This window comes from Ambystoma mexicanum, chromosome 4p, assembly GCF_040938575.1.
Source record: "Ambystoma mexicanum isolate Mex_15411 chromosome 4p, UKY_AmexF1_1, whole genome shotgun sequence".
In the NCBI taxonomy this organism is placed as follows: domain Eukaryota; kingdom Metazoa; phylum Chordata; class Amphibia; order Caudata; family Ambystomatidae; genus Ambystoma; species Ambystoma mexicanum.
Window position 1 is genome coordinate 843,589,567 of NC_090927.1, and position 19,084 is coordinate 843,608,650.

The 19,084-nt window shown below is 47.0% G+C and overlaps 41 non-coding genes and 22 pseudogenes across 41 annotated transcripts; all 63 read right to left on the minus strand.

Moving 5' to 3' along the window:
• Window positions 1-82: 82 nt before the first annotated feature.
• Window positions 83-201, minus strand: LOC138461153 (5S ribosomal RNA). Its single transcript, XR_011263787.1, has one exon. It is a non-coding gene; the product is annotated as a 5S ribosomal RNA (ribosomal RNA).
• A 106-nt stretch (window positions 202-307) lies between these two features.
• LOC138463573 (5S ribosomal RNA) lies at window positions 308-426 on the minus strand. Its single transcript, XR_011266160.1, has one exon. It is a non-coding gene; the product is annotated as a 5S ribosomal RNA (ribosomal RNA).
• A 463-nt stretch (window positions 427-889) lies between these two features.
• LOC138458529 (5S ribosomal RNA) lies at window positions 890-998 on the minus strand (annotated as a pseudogene).
• A 106-nt stretch (window positions 999-1,104) lies between these two features.
• Window positions 1,105-1,213, minus strand: LOC138459388 (5S ribosomal RNA; annotated as a pseudogene).
• A 106-nt stretch (window positions 1,214-1,319) lies between these two features.
• Window positions 1,320-1,438, minus strand: LOC138463520 (5S ribosomal RNA). Its single transcript, XR_011266107.1, has one exon. It is a non-coding gene; the product is annotated as a 5S ribosomal RNA (ribosomal RNA).
• Window positions 1,439-1,544: 106 nt separating this feature from the next.
• On the minus strand, window positions 1,545-1,663 carry LOC138455071 (5S ribosomal RNA). Its single transcript, XR_011261716.1, has one exon. It is a non-coding gene; the product is annotated as a 5S ribosomal RNA (ribosomal RNA).
• Window positions 1,664-1,769: 106 nt separating this feature from the next.
• LOC138462565 (5S ribosomal RNA) lies at window positions 1,770-1,888 on the minus strand. Its single transcript, XR_011265161.1, has one exon. It is a non-coding gene; the product is annotated as a 5S ribosomal RNA (ribosomal RNA).
• A 106-nt stretch (window positions 1,889-1,994) lies between these two features.
• Window positions 1,995-2,113, minus strand: LOC138463574 (5S ribosomal RNA). Its single transcript, XR_011266161.1, has one exon. It is a non-coding gene; the product is annotated as a 5S ribosomal RNA (ribosomal RNA).
• A 453-nt stretch (window positions 2,114-2,566) lies between these two features.
• Window positions 2,567-2,675, minus strand: LOC138458172 (5S ribosomal RNA; annotated as a pseudogene).
• A 106-nt stretch (window positions 2,676-2,781) lies between these two features.
• On the minus strand, window positions 2,782-2,900 carry LOC138463540 (5S ribosomal RNA). Its single transcript, XR_011266127.1, has one exon. It is a non-coding gene; the product is annotated as a 5S ribosomal RNA (ribosomal RNA).
• Window positions 2,901-3,006: 106 nt separating this feature from the next.
• LOC138465266 (5S ribosomal RNA) lies at window positions 3,007-3,125 on the minus strand. The gene has a single exon (XR_011267840.1). It is a non-coding gene; the product is annotated as a 5S ribosomal RNA (ribosomal RNA).
• A 463-nt stretch (window positions 3,126-3,588) lies between these two features.
• On the minus strand, window positions 3,589-3,697 carry LOC138456741 (5S ribosomal RNA; annotated as a pseudogene).
• Window positions 3,698-3,803: 106 nt separating this feature from the next.
• On the minus strand, window positions 3,804-3,912 carry LOC138459389 (5S ribosomal RNA; annotated as a pseudogene).
• A 106-nt stretch (window positions 3,913-4,018) lies between these two features.
• Window positions 4,019-4,137, minus strand: LOC138463522 (5S ribosomal RNA). The gene has a single exon (XR_011266108.1). It is a non-coding gene; the product is annotated as a 5S ribosomal RNA (ribosomal RNA).
• A 106-nt stretch (window positions 4,138-4,243) lies between these two features.
• Window positions 4,244-4,362, minus strand: LOC138462552 (5S ribosomal RNA). Its single transcript, XR_011265147.1, has one exon. It is a non-coding gene; the product is annotated as a 5S ribosomal RNA (ribosomal RNA).
• A 106-nt stretch (window positions 4,363-4,468) lies between these two features.
• LOC138462577 (5S ribosomal RNA) lies at window positions 4,469-4,587 on the minus strand. Its single transcript, XR_011265173.1, has one exon. It is a non-coding gene; the product is annotated as a 5S ribosomal RNA (ribosomal RNA).
• A 106-nt stretch (window positions 4,588-4,693) lies between these two features.
• LOC138463575 (5S ribosomal RNA) lies at window positions 4,694-4,812 on the minus strand. The gene has a single exon (XR_011266162.1). It is a non-coding gene; the product is annotated as a 5S ribosomal RNA (ribosomal RNA).
• Window positions 4,813-5,265: 453 nt separating this feature from the next.
• LOC138458174 (5S ribosomal RNA) lies at window positions 5,266-5,374 on the minus strand (annotated as a pseudogene).
• A 106-nt stretch (window positions 5,375-5,480) lies between these two features.
• On the minus strand, window positions 5,481-5,599 carry LOC138463541 (5S ribosomal RNA). Its single transcript, XR_011266128.1, has one exon. It is a non-coding gene; the product is annotated as a 5S ribosomal RNA (ribosomal RNA).
• A 106-nt stretch (window positions 5,600-5,705) lies between these two features.
• Window positions 5,706-5,824, minus strand: LOC138465267 (5S ribosomal RNA). Its single transcript, XR_011267841.1, has one exon. It is a non-coding gene; the product is annotated as a 5S ribosomal RNA (ribosomal RNA).
• A 463-nt stretch (window positions 5,825-6,287) lies between these two features.
• Window positions 6,288-6,396, minus strand: LOC138457840 (5S ribosomal RNA; annotated as a pseudogene).
• Window positions 6,397-6,502: 106 nt separating this feature from the next.
• LOC138459894 (5S ribosomal RNA) lies at window positions 6,503-6,611 on the minus strand (annotated as a pseudogene).
• A 106-nt stretch (window positions 6,612-6,717) lies between these two features.
• Window positions 6,718-6,836, minus strand: LOC138464764 (5S ribosomal RNA). Its single transcript, XR_011267340.1, has one exon. It is a non-coding gene; the product is annotated as a 5S ribosomal RNA (ribosomal RNA).
• Window positions 6,837-6,941: 105 nt separating this feature from the next.
• On the minus strand, window positions 6,942-7,060 carry LOC138460918 (5S ribosomal RNA). The gene has a single exon (XR_011263572.1). It is a non-coding gene; the product is annotated as a 5S ribosomal RNA (ribosomal RNA).
• A 106-nt stretch (window positions 7,061-7,166) lies between these two features.
• On the minus strand, window positions 7,167-7,285 carry LOC138463577 (5S ribosomal RNA). Its single transcript, XR_011266163.1, has one exon. It is a non-coding gene; the product is annotated as a 5S ribosomal RNA (ribosomal RNA).
• A 463-nt stretch (window positions 7,286-7,748) lies between these two features.
• On the minus strand, window positions 7,749-7,857 carry LOC138456742 (5S ribosomal RNA; annotated as a pseudogene).
• A 106-nt stretch (window positions 7,858-7,963) lies between these two features.
• Window positions 7,964-8,072, minus strand: LOC138459885 (5S ribosomal RNA; annotated as a pseudogene).
• A 106-nt stretch (window positions 8,073-8,178) lies between these two features.
• Window positions 8,179-8,297, minus strand: LOC138453849 (5S ribosomal RNA). Its single transcript, XR_011260551.1, has one exon. It is a non-coding gene; the product is annotated as a 5S ribosomal RNA (ribosomal RNA).
• A 106-nt stretch (window positions 8,298-8,403) lies between these two features.
• On the minus strand, window positions 8,404-8,522 carry LOC138465022 (5S ribosomal RNA). Its single transcript, XR_011267598.1, has one exon. It is a non-coding gene; the product is annotated as a 5S ribosomal RNA (ribosomal RNA).
• Window positions 8,523-8,628: 106 nt separating this feature from the next.
• LOC138463578 (5S ribosomal RNA) lies at window positions 8,629-8,747 on the minus strand. Its single transcript, XR_011266164.1, has one exon. It is a non-coding gene; the product is annotated as a 5S ribosomal RNA (ribosomal RNA).
• A 463-nt stretch (window positions 8,748-9,210) lies between these two features.
• On the minus strand, window positions 9,211-9,319 carry LOC138457728 (5S ribosomal RNA; annotated as a pseudogene).
• A 106-nt stretch (window positions 9,320-9,425) lies between these two features.
• LOC138459436 (5S ribosomal RNA) lies at window positions 9,426-9,534 on the minus strand (annotated as a pseudogene).
• Window positions 9,535-9,640: 106 nt separating this feature from the next.
• LOC138453850 (5S ribosomal RNA) lies at window positions 9,641-9,759 on the minus strand. The gene has a single exon (XR_011260552.1). It is a non-coding gene; the product is annotated as a 5S ribosomal RNA (ribosomal RNA).
• Window positions 9,760-9,865: 106 nt separating this feature from the next.
• On the minus strand, window positions 9,866-9,984 carry LOC138465034 (5S ribosomal RNA). The gene has a single exon (XR_011267610.1). It is a non-coding gene; the product is annotated as a 5S ribosomal RNA (ribosomal RNA).
• Window positions 9,985-10,090: 106 nt separating this feature from the next.
• Window positions 10,091-10,209, minus strand: LOC138461288 (5S ribosomal RNA). Its single transcript, XR_011263911.1, has one exon. It is a non-coding gene; the product is annotated as a 5S ribosomal RNA (ribosomal RNA).
• Window positions 10,210-10,662: 453 nt separating this feature from the next.
• On the minus strand, window positions 10,663-10,771 carry LOC138456743 (5S ribosomal RNA; annotated as a pseudogene).
• Window positions 10,772-10,877: 106 nt separating this feature from the next.
• Window positions 10,878-10,996, minus strand: LOC138462589 (5S ribosomal RNA). Its single transcript, XR_011265185.1, has one exon. It is a non-coding gene; the product is annotated as a 5S ribosomal RNA (ribosomal RNA).
• A 106-nt stretch (window positions 10,997-11,102) lies between these two features.
• LOC138465269 (5S ribosomal RNA) lies at window positions 11,103-11,221 on the minus strand. The gene has a single exon (XR_011267843.1). It is a non-coding gene; the product is annotated as a 5S ribosomal RNA (ribosomal RNA).
• A 463-nt stretch (window positions 11,222-11,684) lies between these two features.
• Window positions 11,685-11,793, minus strand: LOC138457729 (5S ribosomal RNA; annotated as a pseudogene).
• A 106-nt stretch (window positions 11,794-11,899) lies between these two features.
• On the minus strand, window positions 11,900-12,008 carry LOC138459437 (5S ribosomal RNA; annotated as a pseudogene).
• Window positions 12,009-12,114: 106 nt separating this feature from the next.
• On the minus strand, window positions 12,115-12,233 carry LOC138462890 (5S ribosomal RNA). The gene has a single exon (XR_011265478.1). It is a non-coding gene; the product is annotated as a 5S ribosomal RNA (ribosomal RNA).
• Window positions 12,234-12,339: 106 nt separating this feature from the next.
• On the minus strand, window positions 12,340-12,458 carry LOC138465139 (5S ribosomal RNA). The gene has a single exon (XR_011267713.1). It is a non-coding gene; the product is annotated as a 5S ribosomal RNA (ribosomal RNA).
• A 463-nt stretch (window positions 12,459-12,921) lies between these two features.
• On the minus strand, window positions 12,922-13,030 carry LOC138458759 (5S ribosomal RNA; annotated as a pseudogene).
• Window positions 13,031-13,136: 106 nt separating this feature from the next.
• LOC138459390 (5S ribosomal RNA) lies at window positions 13,137-13,245 on the minus strand (annotated as a pseudogene).
• Window positions 13,246-13,351: 106 nt separating this feature from the next.
• On the minus strand, window positions 13,352-13,470 carry LOC138462906 (5S ribosomal RNA). The gene has a single exon (XR_011265493.1). It is a non-coding gene; the product is annotated as a 5S ribosomal RNA (ribosomal RNA).
• Window positions 13,471-13,576: 106 nt separating this feature from the next.
• LOC138463746 (5S ribosomal RNA) lies at window positions 13,577-13,695 on the minus strand. Its single transcript, XR_011266331.1, has one exon. It is a non-coding gene; the product is annotated as a 5S ribosomal RNA (ribosomal RNA).
• A 106-nt stretch (window positions 13,696-13,801) lies between these two features.
• On the minus strand, window positions 13,802-13,920 carry LOC138462601 (5S ribosomal RNA). Its single transcript, XR_011265197.1, has one exon. It is a non-coding gene; the product is annotated as a 5S ribosomal RNA (ribosomal RNA).
• A 106-nt stretch (window positions 13,921-14,026) lies between these two features.
• LOC138456004 (5S ribosomal RNA) lies at window positions 14,027-14,135 on the minus strand (annotated as a pseudogene).
• A 453-nt stretch (window positions 14,136-14,588) lies between these two features.
• On the minus strand, window positions 14,589-14,697 carry LOC138458175 (5S ribosomal RNA; annotated as a pseudogene).
• A 106-nt stretch (window positions 14,698-14,803) lies between these two features.
• LOC138463542 (5S ribosomal RNA) lies at window positions 14,804-14,922 on the minus strand. The gene has a single exon (XR_011266129.1). It is a non-coding gene; the product is annotated as a 5S ribosomal RNA (ribosomal RNA).
• Window positions 14,923-15,028: 106 nt separating this feature from the next.
• Window positions 15,029-15,147, minus strand: LOC138465271 (5S ribosomal RNA). The gene has a single exon (XR_011267844.1). It is a non-coding gene; the product is annotated as a 5S ribosomal RNA (ribosomal RNA).
• Window positions 15,148-15,610: 463 nt separating this feature from the next.
• On the minus strand, window positions 15,611-15,719 carry LOC138456744 (5S ribosomal RNA; annotated as a pseudogene).
• Window positions 15,720-15,825: 106 nt separating this feature from the next.
• Window positions 15,826-15,944, minus strand: LOC138454221 (5S ribosomal RNA). Its single transcript, XR_011260907.1, has one exon. It is a non-coding gene; the product is annotated as a 5S ribosomal RNA (ribosomal RNA).
• Window positions 15,945-16,050: 106 nt separating this feature from the next.
• On the minus strand, window positions 16,051-16,169 carry LOC138461987 (5S ribosomal RNA). Its single transcript, XR_011264590.1, has one exon. It is a non-coding gene; the product is annotated as a 5S ribosomal RNA (ribosomal RNA).
• A 105-nt stretch (window positions 16,170-16,274) lies between these two features.
• LOC138460920 (5S ribosomal RNA) lies at window positions 16,275-16,393 on the minus strand. Its single transcript, XR_011263573.1, has one exon. It is a non-coding gene; the product is annotated as a 5S ribosomal RNA (ribosomal RNA).
• A 106-nt stretch (window positions 16,394-16,499) lies between these two features.
• LOC138463579 (5S ribosomal RNA) lies at window positions 16,500-16,618 on the minus strand. Its single transcript, XR_011266165.1, has one exon. It is a non-coding gene; the product is annotated as a 5S ribosomal RNA (ribosomal RNA).
• Window positions 16,619-17,081: 463 nt separating this feature from the next.
• On the minus strand, window positions 17,082-17,190 carry LOC138459438 (5S ribosomal RNA; annotated as a pseudogene).
• Window positions 17,191-17,296: 106 nt separating this feature from the next.
• Window positions 17,297-17,415, minus strand: LOC138453852 (5S ribosomal RNA). The gene has a single exon (XR_011260554.1). It is a non-coding gene; the product is annotated as a 5S ribosomal RNA (ribosomal RNA).
• Window positions 17,416-17,521: 106 nt separating this feature from the next.
• LOC138465046 (5S ribosomal RNA) lies at window positions 17,522-17,640 on the minus strand. Its single transcript, XR_011267622.1, has one exon. It is a non-coding gene; the product is annotated as a 5S ribosomal RNA (ribosomal RNA).
• Window positions 17,641-17,746: 106 nt separating this feature from the next.
• LOC138461289 (5S ribosomal RNA) lies at window positions 17,747-17,865 on the minus strand. Its single transcript, XR_011263912.1, has one exon. It is a non-coding gene; the product is annotated as a 5S ribosomal RNA (ribosomal RNA).
• Window positions 17,866-18,328: 463 nt separating this feature from the next.
• On the minus strand, window positions 18,329-18,437 carry LOC138458024 (5S ribosomal RNA; annotated as a pseudogene).
• Window positions 18,438-18,543: 106 nt separating this feature from the next.
• Window positions 18,544-18,662, minus strand: LOC138454407 (5S ribosomal RNA). Its single transcript, XR_011261085.1, has one exon. It is a non-coding gene; the product is annotated as a 5S ribosomal RNA (ribosomal RNA).
• A 106-nt stretch (window positions 18,663-18,768) lies between these two features.
• On the minus strand, window positions 18,769-18,887 carry LOC138462424 (5S ribosomal RNA). The gene has a single exon (XR_011265021.1). It is a non-coding gene; the product is annotated as a 5S ribosomal RNA (ribosomal RNA).
• Window positions 18,888-19,084: the final 197 nt, after the last annotated feature.

Here is a 19,084-nt window from a genome sequence, read left to right on the forward strand (position 1 = left end):
TTTAAGCATCTAGTCGGCTAGACCTTGCAGTTTTGAAAGGCAATTGAGAAATGGCTCACTTCCTGAACTTGGAGTACAAAAAAGCCTACAGCACCTGGTATTCCCAGGCGGTCTCCCATCCAGGTACTAACTAGGCCCGACACTGCTTAGCTTCTGAGATCAAACGAGATCAGGCGCATTCAGTGTGGTGTGGCCGTAGGCTCTGGGCCTAGTGAGTTTTGTACTTTTAAGCATCTAGTCGGCTAGACCTTGCAGTTTTAAAAGGCAATTGAGAAAGGGCTCACTTCCTGAACTTGGAGCACAAAAAAGCCTACAGCACCTGGTATTCCCAGGCGGTCTCCCATCCAGGTACTAACTAGGCCTGACACTGCTTAACTTCCAAGATCAGACGAGATCGGGTGCATTCAGTGTGGTGTGGCCGTAGGCTCTAGGAATGCTAAGAATATTACTCTTATGCATTTGCATTTAGTAAGCTAAGCCATGCAGCCACTTGCAACATGATACAACGCTCATCGCTCGATCAGGCTCGATCAGGCGAGATATATAAGACTGGTGGGCCCATTCAGGACTCCTATGTCTGGTAGGATAACTTTAATTCATCCATCCTGTGTCTGTTGCAGGGAGGTGGAGAGAACAATCAACACAATAATGGTTTTCTTTCATGCCTCTTGAAGGACTCAATATTCTCTGTACTGCATTACATGTGAAAGTCGATTTATTACCCATGAACACACTACCTGTATGCTAATTCTATGTAAAAAGGTAGCTCCAGCCCTCATGATGTTGTCCAACATTTCCGCTATAAAACGGGATACAATTATTTTGGAAACATACCAAATTTGAAAAATAATTGAGAAGTTGCGCAATTACTAATCATGGAGCACAAAAAAGCCTACAGCACCTGGTATTCCCAGGCAGTCTCCCATCCAGGTACTAACTAGGCCCGACCCTGCTTAGCTTCTGAGATCGGGCGCATTCAGTGTGGTGTGGCCGTAGGCTCTAGGCCTAGTGAGTTTTGTACTTTTAAGCATCTAGTCGGCTAGACCTTGCAGTTTTGAAAGGCAATTGTGAAATGGCTCACTTCCTGAACTTGGAGCACAAAAAAGCCTACAGCACCTGGTATTCCCAGGCCGTCTCCCATCCAGGTACTAACGAGGCCCGACACTGCTTAGCTTCCGAGATCAGACGCATTCAGTGTGGTGTGGCCGTAGGCTCTGGGCCTTGTGAGTTTTGTACTTTTAAGCATCTAGTCGGCTAGACCTTGCAGTTTTGAAAGGCAATTGTGAAATGGCTCACTTCCTGAACTTGGAGCACAAAAAAGCCTACAGCACCTGGTATTCCCAGGTGGTCTCCCATCCAGGTACTAACTAGGCCCGACACTGCTTAGCTTCCGAGATCAGACAAGATCGGGCGCAATCAGTGTGGTGTGGCCGTAGGCTCTGGGCCTAGTGAGTTTTGTACTTTTAAGCATCTAGTCAGCTAGACCTTGCAGTTTTGAAAGGCAATTGAGAAATGGCTCACTTCCTGAACTTGGAGCACAAAAAAGCCTACAGCACCTGGTATTCCCAGGCGTTCTCCCATCCAGGTACTAACGAGGCCCGACACTGCTTAGCTTCCGAGATCAGACGAGATCAGGCGCATTCAGTGTGGTGTGGCCGTAGGCTCTGAGCCTTGTGAGTTTTGTACTTTTAAGCATCTAGTCGGCTAGACCTTGCAGTTTTGAAAGGCAATTGAGAAATGGCTCACTTCCTGAACTTGGAGTACAAAAAAGCCTACAGCACCTGGTATTCCCAGGTGGTCTCCCATCCAGGTACTAACTAGGCCCGACACTGCTTAGCTTCTGAGATCAGACGAGATCAGGCGCATTCAGTGTGGTGTGGCCGTAGGCTCTGGGCCTAGTGAGTTTTGTACTTTTAAGCATCTAGTCGGCTAGACCTTGCAGTTTTAAAAGGCAATTGAGAAAGGGCTCACTTCCTGAACTTGGAGCACAAAAAAGCCTACAGCACCTGGTATTCCCAGGCGGTCTCCCATCCAGGTACTAACTAGGCCTGACACTGCTTAACTTCCAAGATCAGACGAGATCGGGTGCATTCAGTGTGGTGTGGCCGTAGGCTCTAGGAATGCTAAGAATATTACTCTTATGCATTTGCATTTAGTAAGCTAAGCCATGCAGCCACTTGCAACATGATACCACGCTCATCGCTCAATCAGGCTCGATATATAAGACTGGTGGGCCCATTCAGGACTCCTATGTCTGGTAGGATAACTTTAATTCATCCATCCTGTGTCTGTTGCAGGGAGGTGGAGAGAACAATCAACACAATAATGGTTTTCTTTCATGCCTCTTGAAGGACTCAATATTCTCTGTACTGCATTACATGTGAAAGTCGATTTATTACCCATGAACACACTACCTGTATGCTAATTCTATGTAAAAAGGTAGCTCCAGCCCTCATGATGTTGTCCAACATTTCCGCTATAAAACGGGATACAATTATTTTGGAAACATACCAAATTTGAAAAATAATTGAGAAGTTGCGCAATTACTAATCATGGAGCACAAAAAAGCCTACAGCACCTGGTATTCCCACGCAGTCTCCCATCCAGGTACTAACTAGGCCCGACCCTGCTTAGCTTCCGAGATCAGGCGCATTCAGTGTGGTGTGGCCGTAGGCTCTGGGCCTAGTGAGTTTTGTACTTTTAAGCATCTAGTCGGCTAGACCTTGCAGTTTTGAAAGGCAATTGTGAAATGGCTCACTTCCTGAACTTGGAGCACAAAAAAGCCTACAGCACCTGGTATTCCCAGGCGGTCTCCCATCCAGGTACTAAAGAGGCCCGACACTGCTTAGCTTCCGAGATCAGACGAGATCGGGCGCATTCAGTGTGGTGTGGCCGTAGGCTCTGGGCCTTGTGAGTTTTGTACTTTTAAGCATCTAGTCTGCTAGACCTTGCAGTTTTAAAAGGCAATTGAGAAAGGGCTCACTTCCTGAACTTGGAGCACAAAAAAGCCTACAGCACCTGGTATTCCCAGGCGGTCTCCCATCCAGGTACTAACTAGGCCTGACACTGCTTAACTTCCGAGATCAGACGAGATTGGGTGCATTCAGTGTGGTGTGGCCGTAGGCTCTAGGAGTGCTAAGAATATTACTCTTATGCATTTGCATTTAGTAAGCTAAGCCATGCAGCCACTTGCAACATGATACCACGCTCATCGCTCGATCAGGCTCGATCAGGCGAGATATATAAGACTGGTGGGCCCATTCAGGACTCCTATGTCTGGTAGGATAACTTTAATTCATCCATCCTGTGTCTGTTGCAGGGAGGTGGAGAGAACAATCAACACAATAATGGTTTTCTTTCATGCCTCTTGAAGGACTCAATATTCTCTGTACTGCATTACATGTGAAAGTCGATTTATTACCCATGAACACACTACCTGTATGCTAATTCTATGTAAAAAGGTAGCTCCAGCCCTCATGATGTTGTCCAACATTTCCGCTATAAAACGGGATACAATTATTTTGGAAACATACCAAATTTGAAAAATAATTGAGAAGTTGCGCAATTACTAATCATGGAGCACAAAAAAGCCTACAGCACCTGGTATTCCCAGGCAGTCTCCCATCCAGGTACTAACTAGGCCCGACCCTGCTTAGCTTCCGAGATCGGGCGCATTCAGTGTGGTGTGGCCGTAGGCTCTAGGCCTAGTGAGTTTTGTACTTTTAAGCATCTAGTCGGCTAGACCTTGCAGTTTTGAAAGGCAATTGTGAAATGGCTCACTTCCTGAACTTGGAGCACAAAAAAGCCTACAGCACCTGGTATTCCCAGGCCGTCTCCCATCCAGGTACTAACGAGGCCCGACACTGCTTAGCTTCCGAGATCAGACGCATTCAGTGTGGTGTGGCCGTAGGCTCTGGGCCTTGTGAGTTTTGTACTTTTAAGCATCTAGTCGGCTAGACCTTGCAGTTTTGAAAGGCAATTGTGAAATGGCTCACTTCCTGAACTTGGAGCACAAAAAAGCCTACAGCACCTGGTATTCCCAGGTGGTCTCCCATCCAGGTACTAACTAGGCCCGACACTGCTTAGCTTCCGAGATCAGACAAGATCGGGCGCAATCAGTGTGGTGTGGCCGTAGGCTCTGGGCCTAGTGAGTTTTGTACTTTTAAGCATCTAGTCAGCTAGACCTTGCAGTTTTGAAAGGCAATTGAGAAATGGCTCACTTCCTGAACTTGGAGCACAAAAAAGCCTACAGCACCTGGTATTCCCAGGCGGTCTCCCATCCAGGTACTAACGAGGCCCGACACTGCTTAGCTTCTGAGATCAGACGAGATCAGGCGCATTCAGTGTGGTGTGGCCGTAGGCTCTGAGCCTTGTGAGTTTTGTACTTTTAAGCATCTAGTCGGCTAGACCTTGCAGTTTTGAAAGGCAATTGAGAAATGGCTCACTTCCTGAACTTGGAGTACAAAAAAGCCTACAGCACCTGGTATTCCCAGGTGGTCTCCCATCCAGGTACTAACTAGGCCCGACACTGCTTAGCTTCTGAGATCAGACGAGATCAGGCGCATTCAGTGTGGTGTGGCCGTAGGCTCTGGGCCTAGTGAGTTTTGTACTTTTAAGCATCTAGTCGGCTAGACCTTGCAGTTTTAAAAGGCAATTGAGAAAGGGCTCACTTCCTGAACTTGGAGCACAAAAAAGCCTACAGCACCTGGTATTCCCAGGCGGTCTCCCATCCAGGTACTAACTAGGCCTGACACTGCTTAACTTCCAAGATCAGACGAGATCGGGTGCATTCAGTGTGGTGTGGCCGTAGGCTCTAGGAATGCTAAGAATATTACTCTTATGCATTTGCATTTAGTAAGCTAAGCCATGCAGCCACTTGCAACATGATACCACGCTCATCGCTCAATCAGGCTCGATATATAAGACTGGTGGGCCCATTCAGGACTCCTATGTCTGGTAGGATAACTTTAATTCATCCATCCTGTGTCTGTTGCAGGGAGGTGGAGAGAACAATCAACACAATAATGGTTTTCTTTCATGCCTCTTGAAGGACTCAATATTCTCTGTACTGCATTACATGTGAAAGTCGATTTATTACCCATGAACACACTACCTGTATGCTAATTCTATGTAAAAAGGTAGCTCCAGCCCTCATGATGTTGTCCAACATTTCCGCTATAAAACGGGATACAATTATTTTGGAAACATACCAAATTTGAAAAATAATTGAGAAGTTGCGCAATTACTAATCATGGAGCACAAAAAAGCCTACAGCACCTGGTATTCCCACGCAGTCTCCCATCCAGGTACTAACTAGGCCCGACCCTGCTTAGCTTCCGAGATCAGGCGCATTCAGTGTGGTGTGGCCGTAGGCTCTGGGCCTAGTGAGTTTTGTACTTTTAAGCATCTAGTCGGCTAGACCTTGCAGTTTTGAAAGGCAATTGTGAAATGGCTCACTTCCTGAACTTGGAGCACAAAAAAGCCTACAGCACCTGGTATTCCCAGGCGGTCTCCCATCCAGGTACTAAAGAGGCCCGACACTGCTTAGCTTCCGAGATCAGACGAGATCGGGCGCATTCAGTGTGGTGTGGCCGTAGGCTCTGGGCCTTGTGAGTTTTGTACTTTTAAGCATCTAGTCTGCTAGACCTTGCAGTTTTAAAAGGCAATTGAGAAAGGGCTCACTTCCTGAACTTGGAGCACAAAAAAGCCTACAGCACCTGGTATTCCCAGGCGGTCTCCCATCCAGGTACTAACTAGGCCTGACACTGCTTAACTTCCGAGATCAGACGAGATTGGGTGCATTCAGTGTGGTGTGGCCGTAGGCTCTAGGAGTGCTAAGAATATTACTCTTATGCATTTGCATTTAGTAAGCTAAGCCATGCAGCCACTTGCAACATGATACCACGCTCATCGCTCGATCAGGCTCGATCAGGCGAGATATATAAGACTGGTGGGCCCATTCAGGACTCCTATGTCTGGTAGGATAACTTTAATTCATCCATCCTGTGTCTGTTGCAGGGAGGTGGAGAGAACAATCAACACAATAATGGTTTTCTTTCATGCCTCTTGAAGGACTCAATATTCTCTGTACTGCATTACATGTGAAAGTCGATTTATTACCCATGAACACACTACCTGTATGCTAATTCTATGTAAAAAGGTAGCTCCAGCCCTCATGATGTTGTCCAACATTTCCGCTATAAAACGGGATACAATTATTTTGGAAACATACCAAATTTGAAAAATAATTGAGAAGTTGTGCAATTACTAATCATGGAGCACAAAAAAACCTACAGCACCTGGTATTCCCAGGCAGTCTCCCATCCAGGTACTAACTAGGCCCGACCCTGCTTAGCTTCCGAGATCGGGCGCATTCAGTGTGGTGTGGCCGTAGGCTCTGGGCCTAGTGAGTTTTGTACTTTTAAGCATCTAGTCGGCTAGACCTTGCAGTTTTGAAAGGCAATTGTGAAATGGCTCACTTCCTGAACTTGGAGCACAAAAAAGCCTACAGCACCTGGTATTCCCAGGCGGTCTCTCATCCAGGTACTAACGAGGCCGGACACTGCTTAGCTTCCGAGATCAGACGCATTCAGTGTGGTGTGGCCGTAGGCTTTGGGCCTAGTGAGTTTTGTACTTTTAAGCATCTAGTCGGCTAGACCTTGCAGTTTTGAAAGGCAATTGTGAAATGGCTCACTTCCTGAACTTGGAGCACAAAAAAGCCTACAGCACCTGGTATTCCCAGGCGGTCTCCCATCCAGGTACTAACGAGACCCGACACTGCTTAGCTTCCGAGATCAGACGAGATCGGGCGCATTCAGTGTGGTGTGGCCGTAGGCTCTGAGCCTTGTGAGTTTTGTACTTTTAAGCATCTAGTCGGCTAGACCTTGCAGTTTTGAAAGGCAATTGCGAAATGGCTCACTTCCTGAACTTGGAGTACAAAAAACCTACAGCACCTGGTATTCCCAGGCGGTCTCCCATCCAGGTACTAACTAGGCCCGACACTGCTTAGCTTCTGAGATCAGACGAGATCAGGCGCATTCAGTGTGGTGTGGCCGTAGGTTCTGGGCCTAGTGAGTTTTGTACTTTTAAGCATCTAGTCGGCTAGACCTTGCAGTTTTAAAAGGCAATTGAGAAAGGGCTCACTTCCTGAACTTGGAGCACAAAAAAGCCTACAGCACCTGGTATTCCCAGGCGGTCTCCCATCCAGGTACTAACTAGGCCTGACACTGCTTAACTTCCAAGATCAGACGAGATCGGGTGCATTCAGTGTGGTGTGGCCGTAGGCTCTAGGAATGCTAAGAATATTACTCTTATGCATTTGCATTTAGTAAGCTAAGCCATGCAGCCACTTGCAACATGATACCACGCTCATCGCTCGATCAGGCTCGATCAGGCGAGATATATAAGACTGGTGGGCCCATTCAGGACTCCTATGTCTGGTAGGATAACTTTAATTCATCCATCCTGTGTCTGTTGCAGGGAGGTGGAGAGAACAAGCAACACAATAATGGTTTTCTTTCATGCCTCTTGAAGGACTCAATATTCTCTGTACTGCATTACATGTGAAAGTCGATTTATTACCCATGAACACACTACCTGTATGCTAATTCTATGTAAAAAGGTAGCTCCAGCCCTCATGATGTTGTCCAACATTTCCGCTATAAAACGGGATACAATTATTTTGGAAACATACCAAATTTGAAAAATAATTGAGAAGTTGTGCAATTACTAATCATGGAGCACAAAAAAGCCTACAGCACCTGGTATTCCCAGGCAGTCTCCCATCCAGGTACTAACTAGGCCCGACCCTGCTTAGCTTCCGAGATCGGGCGCATTCAGTGTGGTGTGGCCGTAGGCTCTGGGCCTAGTGAGTTTTGTACTTTTAAGCATCTAGTCGGCTAGACCTTGCAGTTTTGAAAGTCAATTGTGAAATGGCTCACTTCCTGAACTTGGAGCACAAAAAAGCCTACAGCACCTGGTATTCCCAGGCGGTCTCCCATCCAGGTACTAACGAGGCCGGACACTGCTTAGCTTCCGAGATCAGACGCATTCAGTGTGGTGTGGGCGTAGGCTCTGGGCCTTGTGAGTTTTGTACTTTTAAGCATCTAGTCGGCTAGACCTTGCAGTTTTGAAAGGCAATTGTGAAATGGCTCACTTCCTGAACTTGGAGCACAAAAAAGCCTACAGCACCTGGTATTCCCAGGCGGTCTCCCATCCAGGTACTAACGAGGCCCGACACTGCTTAGCTTCTGAGATCAGACGAGATCGGGCGCATTCAGTGTGGTGTGGCCGTAGGCTCTGGGCCTTGTGAGTTTTGTACTTTTAAGCATCTAGTCGGCTAGACCTTGCAGTTTTGAAAGGCAATTGAGAAATGGCTCACTTCCTGAACTTGGAGTACAAAAAAGCCTACAGCACCTGGTATTCCCAGGCGGTCTCCCATCCAGGTACTAACTAGGCCCGACACTGCTTAGCTTCTGAGATCAGACGAGATCAGGCGCATTCAGTGTGGTGTGGCCGTAGGCTCTGGGCCTAGTGAGTTTTGTACTTTTAAGCATCTAGTCGGCTAGACCTTGCAGTTTTAAAAGGCAATTGAGAAAGGGCTCACTTCCTGAACTTGGAGCACAAAAAAGCCTACAGCACCTGGTATTCCCAGGCGGTCTCCCATCCAGGTACTAACTAGGCCTGACACTGCTTAACTTCCAAGATCAGACGAGATCGGGTGCATTCAGTGTGGTGTGGCCGTAGGCTCTAGGAATGCTAAGAATATTACTCTTATGCATTTGCATTTAGTAAGCTAAGCCATGCAGCCACTTGCAACATGATACCACGCTCATCGCTCGATCAGGCTCGATCAGGTGAGATATATAAGACTGGTGGGCCCATTCAGGACTCCTATGTCTGGTAGGATAACTTTAATTCATCCATCCTGTGTCTGTTGCAGGGAGGTGGAGAGAACAATCAACACAATAATGGTTTTCTTTCATGCCTCTTGAAGGACTCAATATTCTCTGTACTGCATTACATGTGAAAGTCGATTTATTACCCATGAACACACTACCTGTATGCTAATTCTATGTAAAAAGGTAGCTCCAGCCCTCATGATGTTGTCCAACATTTCCGCTATAAAACGGGATACAATTATTTTGGAAACATACCAAATTTGAAAAATAATTGAGAAGTTGTGCAATTACTAATCATGGAGCACAAAAAAGCCTACAGCACCTGATATTCCCAGGCAGTCTCCCATCCAGGTACTAACTAGGCCCGACCCTGCTTAGCTTCCGAGATCGGGCGCATTCAGTGTGGTGTGGCCGTAGGCTCTGGGCATAGTGAGTTTTGTACTTTTAAGCATCTAGTCGGCTAGACCTTGCAGTTTTGAAAGGCAATTGTGAAATGGCTCACTTCCTGAACTTGGAGCACAAAAAAGCCTACAGCACCTGGTATTCCCAGGCGGTCTCCCATCCAGGTACTAACGAGGCCGGACACTGCTTAGCTTCCGAGATCAGACGCATTCAGTGTGGTGTGGCCGTAGGCTCTGGGCCTTGTGAGTTTTGTACTTTTAAGCATCTAGTCGGCTAGACCTTGCAGTTTTGAAAGGCAATTGTGAAATGGCTCACTTCCTGAACTTGGAGCACAAAAAAGCCTACAGCACCTGGTATTCCCAGGCGGTCTCCCATCCAGGTACTAACGAGGCCCGACACTGCTTAGCTTCTGAGATCAGACGAGATCGGGCGCATTCAGTGTGGTGTGGCCGTAGGCTCTGGGCCTTGTGAGTTTTGTACTTTTAAGCATCTAGTCGGCTAGACCTTGCAGTTTTGAAAGGCAATTGAGAAATGGCTCACTTCCTGAACTTGGAGTACAAAAAAGCCTACAGCACCTGGTATTCCCAGGCGGTCTCCCATCCAGGTACTAACTAGGCCCGACACTGCTTAGCTTCTGAGATCAGACGAGATCAGGCGCATTCAGTGTGGTGTGGCCGTAGGCTCTGGGCCTAGTGAGTTTTGTACTTTTAAGCATCTAGTCGGCTAGACCTTGCAGTTTTAAAAGGCAATTGAGAAAGGGCTCACTTCCTGAACTTGGAGCACAAAATAGCCTACAGCACCTGGTATTCCCAGGCGGTCTCCCATCCAGGTACTAACTAGGCCTGACACTGCTTAACTTCCGAGATCAGACGAGATCGGGTGCATTCAGTGTGGTGTGGCCGTAGGCTCTAGGAATGCTAAGAATATTACTCTTATGCATTTGCATTTAGTAAGCTAAGCCATGCAGCCACTTGCAACATGATACCACGCTCATCGCTCGATCAGGCGAGATATATAAGACTGGTGGGCCCATTCAGGACTCCTATGTCTGGTAGGATAACTTTAATTCATCCATCCTGTGTCTGTTGCAGGGAGGTGGAGAGAACAATCAACACAATAATGGTTTTCTTTCATGCCTCTTGAAGGACTCAATATTCTCTGTACTGCATTACATGTGAAAGTCGATTTATTACCCATGAACACACTACCTGTATGCTAATTCTATGTAAAAAGGTAGCTCCAGCCCTCATGATGTTGTCCAACATTTCCGCTATAAAACGGGATACAATTATTTTGGAAACATACCAAATTTGAAAAATAATTGAGAAGTTGCGCAATTACTAATCATGGAGCACAAAAAAGCCTACAGCACCTGGTATTCCCAGGCAGTCTCCCATCCAGGTACTAACTAGGCCCGACCCTGCTTAGCTTCCGAGATCGGGCGCATTCAGTGTGGTGTGGCCGTAGGCTCTGGGCCTAGTGAGTTTTGTACTTTTAAGCATCTAGTCGGCTAGACCTTGCAGTTTTGAAAGGGAATTGTGAAATGGCTCACTTCCTGAACTTGGAGCACAAAAAAGCCTACAGCACCTGGTATTCCCAGGTGGTCTCCCATCCAGGTACTAACTAGGCCCGACACTGCTTAGCTTCTGAGATCAGACGAGATCAGGCGCATTCAGTGTGGTGTGGCCGTAGGCTCTGGGCATAGTGAGTTTTGTACTTTTAAGCATCTAGTCGGCTAGACCTTGCAGTTTTAAAAGGCAATTGAGAAAGGGCTCACTTCCTGAACTTGGAGCACAAAAAAGCCTACAGCACCTGGTATTCCCAGGCGGTCTCCCATCCAGGTACTAACTAGGCCTGACACTGCTTAACTTCCGAGATCAGACGAGATTGGGTGCATTCAGTGTGGTGTGGCCGTAGGCTCTAGGAATGCTAAGAATATTACTCTTATGCATTTGCATTTAGTAAGCTAAGCCATGCAGCCACTTGCAACATGATACCACGCTCATCGCTCGATCAGGCTCGATCAGGCGAGATATATAAGACTGGTGGGCCCATTCAGGACTCCTATGTCTGGTAGGATAACTTTAATTCATCCATCCTGTGTCTGTTGCAGGGAGGTGGAGAGAACAATCAACACAATAATGGTTTTCTTTCATGCCTCTTGAAGGACTCAATATTCTCTGTACTGCATTACATGTGAAAGTCGATTTATTACCCATGAACACACTACCTGTATGCTAATTCTATGTAAAAAGGTAGCTCCAGCCCTCATGATGTTGTCCAACATTTCCGCTATAAAACGGGATACAATTATTTTGGAAACATACCAAATTTGAAAAATAATTGAGAAGTTGTGCAAATACTAATCATGGAGCACAAAAAAGCCTACAGCACCTGATATTCCCAGGCAGTCTCCCATCCAGGTACTAACTAGGCCCGACCCTGCTTAGCTTCCGAGATCGGGCGCATTCAGTGTGGTGTGGCCGTAGGCTCTGGGCATAGTGAGTTTTGTACTTTTAAGCATCTAGTCGGCTAGACCTTGCAGTTTTGAAAGGCAATTGTGAAATGGCTCACTTCCTGAACTTGGAGCACAAAAAAGCCTACAGCACCTGGTATTCCCAGGCGGTCTCCCATCCAGGTACTAACGAGGCCGGACACTGCTTAGCTTCCGAGATCAGACGCATTCAGTGTGGTGTGGCCGTAGGCTCTGGGCCTTGTGAGTTTTGTACTTTTAAGCATCTAGTCGGCTAGACCTTGCAGTTTTGAAAGGCAATTGAGAAATGGCTCACTTCCTGAACTTGGAGTACAAAAAAGCCTACAGCACCTGGTATTCCCAGGCGGTCTCCCATCCAGGTACTAACTAGGCCCGACACTGCTTAGCTTCTGAGATCAAACGAGATCAGGCGCATTCAGTGTGGTATGGCCGTAGGCTCTGGGCCTAGTGAGTTTTGTACTTTTAAGCATCTAGTCGGCTAGACCTTGCAGTTTTAAAAGGCAATTGAGAAAGGGCTCACTTCCTGAACTTGGAGCACAAAAAAGCCTACAGCACCTGGTATTCCCAGGCGGTCTCCCATCCAGGTACTAACTAGGCCTGACACTGCTTAACTTCCAAGATCAGACGAGATCGGGTGCATTCAGTGTGGTGTGGCCATAGGCTCTAGGAATGCTAAGAATATTACTCTTATGCATTTGCATTTAGTAAGCTAAGCCATGCAGCCACTTGCAACATGATACAACGCTCATCGCTCGATCAGGCTCGATCAGGCGAGATATATAAGACTGGTGGGCCCATTCAGGACTCCTATGTCTGGTAGGATAACTTTAATTCATCCATCCTGTGTCTGTTGCAGGGAGGTGGAGAGAACAATCAACACAATAATGGTTTTCTTTCATGCCTCTTGAAGGACTCAATATTCTCTGTACTGCATTACATGTGAAAGTCGATTTATTACCCATGAACACACTACCTGTATGCTAATTCTATGTAAAAAGGTAGCTCCAGCCCTCATGATGTTGTCCAACATTTCCGCTATAAAACGGGATACAATTATTTTGGAAACATACCAAATTTGAAAAATAATTGAGAAGTTGCGCAATTACTAATCATGGAGCACAAAAAAGCCTACAGCACCTGGTATTCCCAGGCAGTCTCCCATCCAGGTACTAACTAGGCCCGACCCTGCTTAGCTTCCGAGATTGGGCGCATTCAGTGTGGTGTGGCCGTAGGCTCTAGGCCTAGTGAGTTTTGTACTTTTAAGCATCTAGTCGGCTAGACCTTGCAGTTTTGAAAGGCAATTGTGAAATGGCTCACTTCCTGAACTTGGAGCACAAAAAAGCCTACAGCACCTGGTATTCCCAGGCCGTCTCCCATCCAGGTACTAACGAGGCCCGACACTGCTTAGCTTCCGAGATCAGACGCATTCAGTGTGGTGTGGCCGTAGGCTCTGGGCCTTGTGAGTTTTGTACTTTTAAGCATCTAGTCGGCTAGACCTTGCTGTTTTGAAAGGCAATTGTGAAATGGCTCACTTCCTGAACTTGGAGCACAAAAAAGCCTACAGCACCTGGTATTCCCAGGTGGTCTCCCATCCAGGTACTAACTAGGCCCGACACTGCTTAGCTTCCGAGATCAGACGAGATCGGGCGCAATCAGTGTGGTGTGGCCGTAGGTTCTGGGCCTAGTGAGTTTTGTACTTTTAAGCATCTAGTCAGCTAGACCTTGCAGTTTTGAAAGGCAATTGAGAAATGGCTCACTTCCTGAACTTGGAGCACAAAAAAGCCTACAGCACCTGGTATTCCCAGGCGGTCTCCCATCCAGGTACTAACGAGGCCCGACACTGCTTAGCTTCCGAGATCAGACGAGATCAGGCGCATTCAGTGTGGTGTGGCCGTAGGCTCTGAGCCTTGTGAGTTTTGTACTTTTAAGCATCTAGTCGGCTAGACCTTGCAGTTTTGAAAGGCAATTGAGAAATGGCTCACTTCCTGAACTTGGAGTACAAAAAAGCCTACAGCACCTGGTATTCCCAGGTGGTCTCCCATCCAGGTACTAACTAGGCCCGACACTGCTTAGCTTCTGAGATCAGACGAGATCAGGCGCATTCAGTGTGGTGTGGCCGTAGGCTCTGGGCCTAGTGAGTTTTGTACTTTTAAGCATCTAGTCGGCTAGACCTTGCAGTTTTAAAAGGCAATTGAGAAAGGGCTCACTTCCTGAACTTGGAGCACAAAAAAGCCTACAGCACCTGGTATTCCCAGGCGGTCTCCCATCCAGGTACTAACTAGGCCTGACACTGCTTAACTTCCGAGATCGGGTGCATTCAGTGTGGTGTGGCCGTAGGCTCTAGGAATGCTAAGAATATTACTCTTATGCATTTGCATTTAGTAAGCTAAGCCATGCAGCCACTTGCAACATGATACCACGCTCATCGCTCGATCAGGCTCGATATATAAGACTGGTGGGCCCATTCAGGACTCCTATGTCTGGTAGGATAACTTTAATTCATCCATCCTGTGTCTGTTGCAGGGAGGTGGAGAGAACAATCAACACAATAATGGTTTTCTTTCATGCCTCTTGAAGGACTCAATATTCTCTGTACTGCATTACATGTGAAAGTCGATTTATTACCCATGAACACACTACCTGTATGCTAATTCTATGTAAAAAGGTAGCTCCAGCCCTCATGATGTTGTCCAACATTTCCGCTATAAAACGGGATACAATTATTTTGGAAACATACCAAATTTGAAAAATAATTGAGAAGTTGCGCAATTACTAATCATGGAGCACAAAAAAGCCTACAGCACCTGGTATTCCCACGCAGTCTCCCATCCAGGTACTAACTAGGCCCGACCCTGCTTAGCTTCCGAGATCAGGCGCATTCAGTGTGGTGTGGCCGTAGGCTCTGGGCCTAGTGAGTTTTGTACTTTTAAGCATCTAGTCGGCTAGACCTTGCAGTTTTGAAAGGCAATTGTGAAATGGCTCACTTCCTGAACTTGGAGCACAAAAAAGCCTACAGCACCTGGTATTCCCAGGCGGTCTCCCATCCAGGTACTAAAGAGGCCCGACACTGCTTAGCTTCCGAGATCAGACGAGATCGGGCGCATTCAGTGTGGTGTGGCCGTAGGCTCTGGGCCTTGTGAGTTTTGTACTTTTAAGCATCTAGTCTGCTAGACCTTGCAGTTTTAAAAGGCAATTGAGAAAGGGCTCACTTCCTGAACTTGGAGCACAAAAAAGCCTACAGCACCTGGTATTCCCAGGCGGTCTCCCATCCAGGTACTAACTAGGCCTGACACTGCTTAACTTCCGAGATCAGACGAGATTGGGTGCATTCAGTGTGGTGTGGCCGTAGGCTCTAGGAGTGCTAAGAATATTACTCTTATGCATTTGCATTTAGTAAGCTAAGCCATGCAGCCACTTGCAACATGATACCACGCTCATCGCTCGATCAGGCTCGATCAGGCGAGATATATAAGACTGGTGGGCCCATTCAGGACTCCTATGTCTGGTAGGATAACTTTAATTCATCCATCCTGTGTCTGTTGCAGGGAGGTGGAGAGAACAATCAACACAATAATGGTTTTCTTTCATGCCTCTTGAAGGACTCAATATTCTCTGTACTGCATTACATGTGAAAGTCGATTTATTACCCATGAACACACTACCTGTATGCTAATTCTATGTAAAAAGGTAGCTCCAGCCCTCATGATGTTGTCCAACATTTCCGCTATAAAACGGGATACAATTATTTTGGAAACATACCAAATTTGAAAAATAATTGAGAAGTTGTGCAATTACTAATCATGGAGCACAAAAAAGCCTACAGCACCTGGTATTCCCAGGCAGTCTCCCATCCAGGTACTAACTAGGCCCGACCCTGCTTAGCTTCCGAGATCGGGCGCATTCAGTGTGGTGTGGCCGTAGGCTCTGGGCCTAGTGAGTTTTGTACTTTTAAGCATCTAGTCGGCTAGACCTTGCAGTTTTGAAAGGCAATTGTGAAATGGCTCACTTCCTGAACTTGGAGCACAAAAAAGCCTACAGCACCTGGTATTCCCAGGCGGTCTCCCATCCAGGTACTAAAGAGGCCCGACACTGCTTAGCTTCCGAGATCAGACGAGATCGGGCGCATTCAGTGTGGTGTGGCCGTAGGTTCTGGGCCTAGTGAGTTTTGTACTTTTAAGCATCTAGTGGGCTAGACCTTGCAGTTTTGAAAGGCAATTGTGAAATGGCTCACTTCCTGAACTTGGAGCACAAAAAAGCCTACAGCACCTGGTATTCCCAGGCGGTCTCCCATCCAGGTACTAACGAGGCCCGACACTGCTTAGCTTCCGAGATCAGACGAGATCGGGCGCATTCAGTGTGGTGTGGCCGTAGGCTCTGGGCCTTGTGAGTTTTGTACTTTTAAGCATCTAGTCGGCTAGACCTTGCAGTTTTGAAAGGCAATTGCGAAATGGCTCACTTCCTGAACTTGGAGTACAAAAAACCTACAGCACCTGGTATTCCCAGGCGGTCTCCCATCCAGGTACTAACTAGGCCCGACACTGCTTAGCTTCTGAGATCAGACGAGATCAGGCGCATTCAGTGTGGTGTGGCCGTAGGTTCTGGGCCTAGTGAGTTTTGTACTTTTAAGCATCTAGTCGGCTAGACCTTGCAGTTTTAAAAGGCAATTGAGAAAGGGCTCACTTCCTGAACTTGGAGCACAAAAAAGCCTACAGCACCTGGTATTCCCAGGCGGTCTCCCATCCAGGTACTAACTAGGCCTGACACTGCTTAACTTCCAAGATCAGACGAGATCGGGTGCATTCAGTGTGGTGTGGCCGTAGGCTCTAGGAATGCTAAGAATATTACTCTTATGCATTTGCATTTAGTAAGCTAAGCCATGCAGCCACTTGCAACATGATACCACGCTCATCGCTCGATCAGGCTCGATCAGGCGAGATATATAAGACTGGTGGGCCCATTCAGGACTCCTATGTCTGGTAGGATAACTTTAATTCATCCATCCTGTGTCTGTTGCAGGGAGGTGGAGAGAACAATCAACACAATAATGGTTTTCTTTCATGCCTCTTGAAGGACTCAATATTCTCTGTACTGCATTACATGTGAAAGTCGATTTATTACCCATGAACACACTACCTGTATGCTAATTCTATGTAAAAAGGTAGCTCCAGCCCTCATGATGTTGTCCAACATTTCCGCTATAAAACGGGATACAATTATTTTGGAAACATACCAAATTTGAAAAATAATTGAGAAGTTGTGCAATTACTAATCATGGAGCACAAAAAAGCCTACAGCACCTGGTATTCCCAGGCGGTCTCCCATCCAGGTACTAACGAGGCCGGACACTGCTTAGCTTCCGAGATCAGACGCATTCAGTGTGGTGTGGCCGTAGGCTCTGGGCCTTGTGAGTTTTGTACTTTTAAGCATCTAGTCGGCTAGACCTTGCAGTTTTGAAAGGCAATTGTGAAATGGCTCACTTCCTGAACTTGGAGCACAAAAAAGCCTACAGCACCTGGTATTCCCAGGCGGTCTCCCATCCAGGTACTAACGAGGCCCGACACTGCTTAGCTTCTGAGATCAGACGAGATCGGGCGCATTCAGTGTGGTGTGGCCGTAGGCTCTGGGCCTTGTGAGTTTTGTACTTTTAAGCATCTAGTCGGCTAGACCTTGCAGTTTTGAAAGGCAATTGAGAAATGGCTCACTTCCTGAACTTGGAGTACAAAAAAGCCTACAGCACCTGGTATTCCCAGGCGGTCTCCCATCCAGGTACTAACTAGGCCCGACACTGCTTAGCTTCTGAGATCAGACGAGATCAGGCGCATTCAGTGTGGTGTGGCCGTAGGCTCTGGGCCTAGTGAGTTTTGTACTTTTAAGCATCTAGTCGGCTAGACCTTGCAGTTTTAAAAGGCAATTGAGAAAGGGCTCACTTCCTGAACTTGGAGCACAAAATAGCCTACAGCACCTGGTATTCCCAGGCGGTCTCCCATCCAGGTACTAACTAGGCCTGACACTGCTTAACTTCCGAGATCAGACGAGATCGGGTGCATTCAGTGTGGTGTGGCCGTAGGCTCTAGGAATGCTAAGAATATTACTCTTATGCATTTGCATTTAGTAAGCTAAGCCATGCAGCCACTTGCAACATGATACCACGCTCATCGCTCGATCAGGCTCGATCAGGCGAGATATATAAGACTGGTGGGCCCATTCAGGACTCCTATGTCTGGTAGGATAACTTTAATTCATCCATCCTGTGTCTGTTGCAGGGAGGTGGAGAGAACAATCAACACAATAATGGTTTTCTTTCATGCCTCTTGAAGGACTCAATATTCTCTGTACTGCATTACATGTGAAAGTCGATTTATTACCCATGAACACACTACCTGTATGCTAATTCTATGTAAAAAGGTAGCTCCAGCCCTCATGATGTTGTCCAACATTTCCGCTATAAAACGGGATACAATTATTTTGGAAACATACCAAATTTGAAAAATAATTGAGAAGTTGCGCAATTACTAATCATGGAGCACAAAAAAGCCTACAGCACCTGGTATTCCCAGGCAGTCTCCCATCCAGGTACTAACTAGGCCCGACCCTGCTTAGCTTCCGAGATCAGGCGCATTCAGTGTGGTGTGGCCGTAGGCTCTGGGCCTAGTGAGTTTTGTACTTTTAAGCATCTAGTCGGCTAGACCTTGCAGTTTTGAAAGGCAATTGTGAAATGGCTCACTTCCTGAACTTGGAGCACAAAAAAGCCTACAGCACCTGGTATTCCCAGGCGGTCTCCCATCCAGGTACTAAAGAGGCCCGACACTGCTTAGCTTCCAAGATCAGACGAGATCGGGCGCATTCAGTGTGGTGTGGCCGTAGGCTCTGGGCCTTGTGAGTTTTGTACTTTTAAGCATCTAGTCTGCTAGACCTTGCAGTTTTGAAAGGCAATTGAGAAATGGCTCACTTCCTGAACTTGGAGTACAAAAAAGCCTACAGCACCTGGTATTCCCAGGCGGTCTCCCATCCAGGTACTAACTAGGCCCGACACTGCTTAGCTTCTGAGATCAGACGAGATCGGGTGCATTCAGTGTGGTGTGGCCGTAGGCTCTAGGAATGCTAAGAATATTACTCTTATGCATTTTCATTTAGTAAGCTAAGCCATGCAGCCACTTGCAACATGATACCACGCTCATCGCTCGATCAGGCTCGATATATAAGACTGGTGGGCCCATTCAGGACTCCTATGTCTGGTAGGATAACTTTAATTCATCCATCCTGTGTCTGTTGCAGGGAGGTGGAGAGA